The sequence below is a fragment of the Lynx canadensis genome, chromosome B3, assembly GCF_007474595.2.
Source record: "Lynx canadensis isolate LIC74 chromosome B3, mLynCan4.pri.v2, whole genome shotgun sequence".
NCBI lineage: Eukaryota > Metazoa > Chordata > Mammalia > Carnivora > Felidae > Lynx > Lynx canadensis.
In genome coordinates this window covers 64,809,825-64,815,645 of record NC_044308.2, presented here as the reverse complement: position 1 = coordinate 64,815,645, position 5,821 = coordinate 64,809,825, and the positions used below count along the sequence as shown (strand labels likewise).

Sequence of the window (5,821 nt, the reverse complement as noted above, 5' to 3'; positions counted from 1 at the left end):
ACTACCTAAAGGCAGTTCTCTGGAGCCATCAATGAGCCAGTAAATTCCCATTTTTTTGTTAAGCTGGTTTGAAGCTTTCTGTCTCATATAACCAAAAAACATTAAAGAGAAGTAGCTGTAGGGGCACCTGGATGGCTCAGTCAGCAGAGCATGCAGCTCTTAATCTGGGGGTTGTGGGTTTGAGTCACGTGTTGGGTGTAGAAACTACTTAAAAATAAAATATTTTTTTAATGTTTTTTTTTGGGGGGGATGGAGAGAGAGAGAGAGAGAGAGAGAGAGAGAGAGAGAGAGAGAGATACAGAGTATGAGCGGGGGAGGAGCAGAGAGAGGGAGACATAGAATCCAAAGCAGGCTCCAGGCCCTGAGCTGTCAGCACAGACCCCGACACGGGGCTCGAACCCACAAACCGTGAGATCATGACCTGAGCCAAAGTCAGACGTTCAACCGACTGAGCCACCCAGGTGCCCCAAAAATAAAATCTAAGAAAGAGAGATAGAGATGTGGCTGCAGCACCGAGTACAGGAGGCAGGAAGCCGAGTGCTGGCAGCAGCTGGGTGGGCACCATGGCTAGGACCACTACTATCGAGGCAGTGAAGATGCTGGTTCTGCAGCAGCAGGCCAGTGGTGCAGAGGAAAGGGCCGAGCCCCTGGAGCGGGAAGTGAAGGGGAAAGGTGAGTCTGGGAGCAAGCTGAGGCCGAGGTGGTCTCCTAAAACCGCAGGATCCAGCTGGTTGAGGAAGAGATGGACCCTGCCCAGGAGCACCTGGCCACTGCCCTGCAAAAGCTGGAGGAAGCCCAGAAACCTACTACTGAGAACAAGACAGGTATGAAGGCTATTGAAAATGGAGCCTTAAAAGATGAAGCAAAGATGGAACTCCAGAAAACCCAATTCGGACAAGCAGAGCACATTGCGGAAGAGGCAGATCGGATGTATGAAGGAGTGGCCCGGAAGCTGGTAATCACTGAGGGAGGACCTGGAATGCACAGAGGAGTGAAATGAACTAGCAGAGTTCAGAGCTGCTGGAAGATGAAGGAGGACATCAGACCTGATGGAGCAGAACCTGGTGTCTGAGAGCTGCTGCAGAAAAGTACTCTCAGAATGGAGACAAATATGAAGAAGAGATAAAGAATCTTACTGATAAACTTAAGCAGGCAAAGACCTGTGCTGAGTGTGCCAAACTAGCGAAGACAGTGATGATTTACAAGATACGCCAATATGCACCACAGAGGAACACCTCCGTACACAAAGGATGCTGGACCAGCTTCTGCCTGACCTAAATGATAGCTGCCCTGCAGCTGCCTCTCGTTCTGACCCCAGCTCCAACCTGAGGCCAGCATGCCCGAAGCTGGCCTTGAAACTGAGGGCTGATCTCTAACTGGATGACTGCTTTCTCCTTTTGCCACATCTCCCATCCCAACTCCTGTGTCTTTTTCACCAGTATCTGCCTCTCCCTAGAGATTCCAGTTGGGCTTGAGTCTGAGCATCTCTGGGAACAACATTTAAGGGAATGTGAGCACAATGCAAAGAGTCAATAAAAGCATGTTACTCATGCACACTCCCTCTTTCTAAAAAAAAATTTTTTTAAATCACTTTTGGGGCATCTGGGTGGCTCGGTCAGTTAAGCATCCAACTCTTGGTTTCAGCTCAGTTCATGATCTGAGTTTGTGGGTTCAAGTCCCACATCAGACTCTGCCCTTGCAATGCAGAGTGTGCTAGGGATTCTCTCTCTCCCTCTCTCTCTCTCTTTCTCCCTCCCTCCCCCTCTCCCTCTCTCTCCCTCTCTCTCTCCCTTCTGATGCTCTCTCTCAAAATAAACTTAAAAAAAAGCATGTTGTGATGTACACATTTTGTAATTACCTTTTTTGTTGATGATGTGGCAACCATTAGTAAAACATTCCAAATACAGTAAACCCTGGTTTGCGAGCATAATTCATTCCACAAACATGCTTGTAATCCAAAACACTTGTATATCAAAGTGAACTTCCCCATAAGAAATAATGGCAGCTCAGATGATTCATTTCACAACCCAAAAATATTCATATAAAAATGATTACAATACTGTAATATAATAGAAAATAATAAAGAAAATATAAAGAAAAATAATCAAACTAACCTGAACTTACGTTTGAAAACCTTAGTGGCTGGTGTGAGGGAGATGAGAAAGGAGGCTTATTGTAGAAGATGACTTTCCCTATCACTAATGGAATCACTGCTATCTGTTGGCTCAATGGAATCTTTTTCTGCATGGGGACCACTGTATATGCTCGTACAGATGTTGACTACAGTAAACTAGTAATAAACTCTTGTCATATGCTGTATTTAAAGTAACTGGCAATAAGGGGCGCCTGGGTGGCTCAGTCGGTTAAGCGGCCGACTTCGGCTCAGGTCATGATCTCACAGTCTGTGAGTTCGAGCCCCGGGGTCGGGCTCTGTGCTGACAGCTCGGAGCCTGGAGCCTGTTTCAGATTCTGTGTCTCCCTCTCTCTGACCCTCCCCTGTTCATGCTCTGTCTCTCTCTGTCTCAAAAAATAAATTAACGTTAAAAAAATTTTTTTTTTCAATAAAGTAACTGGTAATAAGGCAACAGAGGAAAGGGTCTATATCTGCAGGCAGCCTAACCTAGAATGAAGCACAGCATTCCTAAGCTTACTCTTGTATGGAAAGACAAAGGACTGTCCATAGGTGTTTTGAAGTGACAAAAAATACACTAGTGCCAGTTTTGAACACCTTCCAACATTCTGAAAAAACACTGATTTATGCCAAACATCACAGCCTGAGTCAGAGCATCCGAGCATAGGAGATGATCACCCACAATCCCACAATGAGTGAAAGGAGAGAGAAAGGGACAGAGAACCAATGGCTCAGTGGTGATCATGTGACATTCAGCATCACATACTACTCATATTCCAAGACATCACTCATTTATCAAGTAAAATTTATTACAAATGTTTGCTTATCTTGTGGAACACTCACAGAACAAGTTACTCGCAACCCAAGGTTTTACTATAACTTTTCCACAGTTCTGAAGCAGCAGTCTAACCTCTTTCTCACCTTTGGCAAGTAATTTTTCAGCTTAATGCATACCGCCATCTCCACAGAGAAGGAAAAGCCAATAATACAACTGTTTTGATTCTGAAAATTGACAAGGGTCTTTTGGAAATAAAGAATCAGTCCCTCCTCATCCCCCCCAAAAAAGAGAATTAAAACTCAAAATAGAGGGGGGGAAAGTGTACTTATACACTGCATAAGAGTGGTAATTTTCTGAATATATAAATTACTTATATAAACTGGTATTTTACCTCATAGAAAAATGAACATTAAAAGGATAAAAGGCTAATAAATATGAAAATTTTTAAATATGCCACATGAATAGTCAAAGAAAACTGAAGCATATTTTAGATAACTCTTTTTCACCTAAATATTTACCCAAAATTGTGATAATCATTCAATACAGAAGAGAAGAGAAGAGAAGAGAAGAGAAGAGAAGAGAAGAGAAAAGAAGAGAAGAGAAGAGAAGAGAAGAGAAGAGAAGAGAAGAGAAGAGAAGTACTCTCAAGCCCTGCTTGTGGGAATATAATTCTGCACAGATACTTTTGTTGGTTGAAAACCTCAGGAGTTTCCCGGATAAAATGTGAAACTGGCCCTCATACAGAGAGAGCAAGGAGAGACTGAATAAAGAAGTAAACCATTCCAGATTGGCAGGTGACAGGTTTAAAAGCAACAGAACTTACATACAAGGCTTGTCTTGGGCATCCCCAACATGAGTAGATGTCTGTGCCCAACCACCAGAACCTTAAAGTTTATACAGAGGCCTTTAACTGAGTTCAGTCATGTACACCATATCCAGATGGTTTGAAGAATACACTGTTCTCTCAAGGCTGTGAAAATGGCTCCCACTGTGGGAATGATGGGTAGAACAGACATTGCAAGGACAGGGGAGGGAATGAGAAGCCTCCAGTTGCCTGGGTCCAGCTCTCAGATCAACTGGCAGTCACATTCTCCGATGACCTCCTTCAACAACTTATTAAAGAACTATTGGATTTTATACACACACACACACACACACACACACACACATTTAAAGCCTCCAACACTTTGTTACAATAATTCCACATTTAAGCATCTTTCCTAAGGAATAATCTGAAGTAAAGATAAAATATTATATATAAAAAACTTCAAAAATGATGTCTTTAAAAATGACATTTATAAAGAGTTTTAAAAGCATAGTTAAAATAGGGGTGTCTGAGTGGCTCAGTCAATTAAGCATCCAACTTCAGCTCGGGTCCTGATCTCATAGTTCGAGGCCTACATGGGGCCCTATGCTGTCAGCACAAAGCCTGCTTTGCATCCTCCGTTCCCCCTCTCTCTTTGTCTCTCCCCCGTTTGTGCACATTCTGTTTCTCTCTCTCTCAAATTAAACATTTAAAAAAATAAATGAAAGCATAGTATAATATTTTCACTATATCATTAAGTCAAAAGGCATTAAACAAACACATTTTCTCAGAAGTAGAGTGACTCTTGTAGGCATAGAATGTCACAGACTCAAAGGCTACTCTAATTGGAAAGATTTCACAGGTGATGTAACTCAACATTTCCCCTAATAGAGGTATCACATCCTGTGATCTCTAACAAAGAGTCCTTCCTTCTTTCCTTGAAAACCTGCAGTGAGAGTGGGTGGGTCAGGCACAGAGCTCACTCATACTTGAGGGGCCTCAGAGCTCCAGGTGATGGAGAGTTCCTCATTATAGTGACTCAGCATGTGATGCTGAATTTACTATGCTGACTCCTCTCTTGGTAATTAGCTTTACTCTTTGGAGCAATGAAAATCACATCATGGGAAGATCATGGCTTTACCATGAAGTAGACCAAAATTTGAATCTTGGCCACACATCATACTAATGTTATGATCTTGGACAACAACTCTGAACCTCGGTTTCCTCACTTGTAAAAATAGAGATGATGATATCCACCTCTCGGACAAGTGAAAGAGATCCCATGTACAAGGCACCAAGCATAAGTGCACACAGCCGACACTTAATGAATGTCAATTCTCTAGTCTCTTCTCCTGAGGACTGGGCACATTGCCTAGAATACAACAAAAATTCAAAATTATTTGTTTAATGAATGAGGTTTTTTTTCAAAGAGCTGCGAATCCACCTATGCAAACAATAATTCACTCCTATTTCCCAACCATATCTTTGAGAATGCAATGAGAGAATGTGAAATGCTCCGTGGAATTTAGAATACATAATATTTTGGCTTTACTTAGAATTACTAGTCTAATAAAAGGGAAATGAGATCTGATTGGTCCAGTTATTGTTATGGAACCCATGTTGCTTTCAATGATCACTCTCCCTTGATAAGTGCTCATATGTACTTAACTAGTCTAGTCAAAAATGATGCTTACAATGACATCAAAATTAGTAGGCTATAGTTTTCAAAATCCTTTACCTTTCTTTTTTTTTCTCCATTAGATTTTGTTTTTGGCATTTTCACTGTAAACTCTTGAACTGTCAAGAAAAAAAGTAAAACAACAACAAAACAACAAGAGCAGAAAAAAACCAGGTGCTCTTAGTGATGACCAAAAGGTAATCAGAAATCATATTCGTTGGTTGTGACATCCTGGAGTATAATGTATCAGGGCCTGAAGACCTGAACTCAAAGTACATCAGTGTTCTCTGTTCCCCCAAGTCCCATGAAATTTGATTCTATTTTCATATACTAAGTTCTCCTCTTTCCAGGAGGGAGATCAGGTATTCAGAGCCAACAGGAATAGAATGTGACTTTTGTTTTCTCTCTTAACTGTTACTATTGCATCAG

General features: G+C 41.8%; 1 pseudogene; it reads left to right on the top strand.

The window, feature by feature from the left end:
- The first annotated feature begins 563 nt into the window (after positions 1 to 563).
- LOC115517006 lies at positions 564 to 1,376 on the top strand (annotated as a pseudogene).
- Positions 1,377 to 5,821: the final 4,445 nt, after the last annotated feature.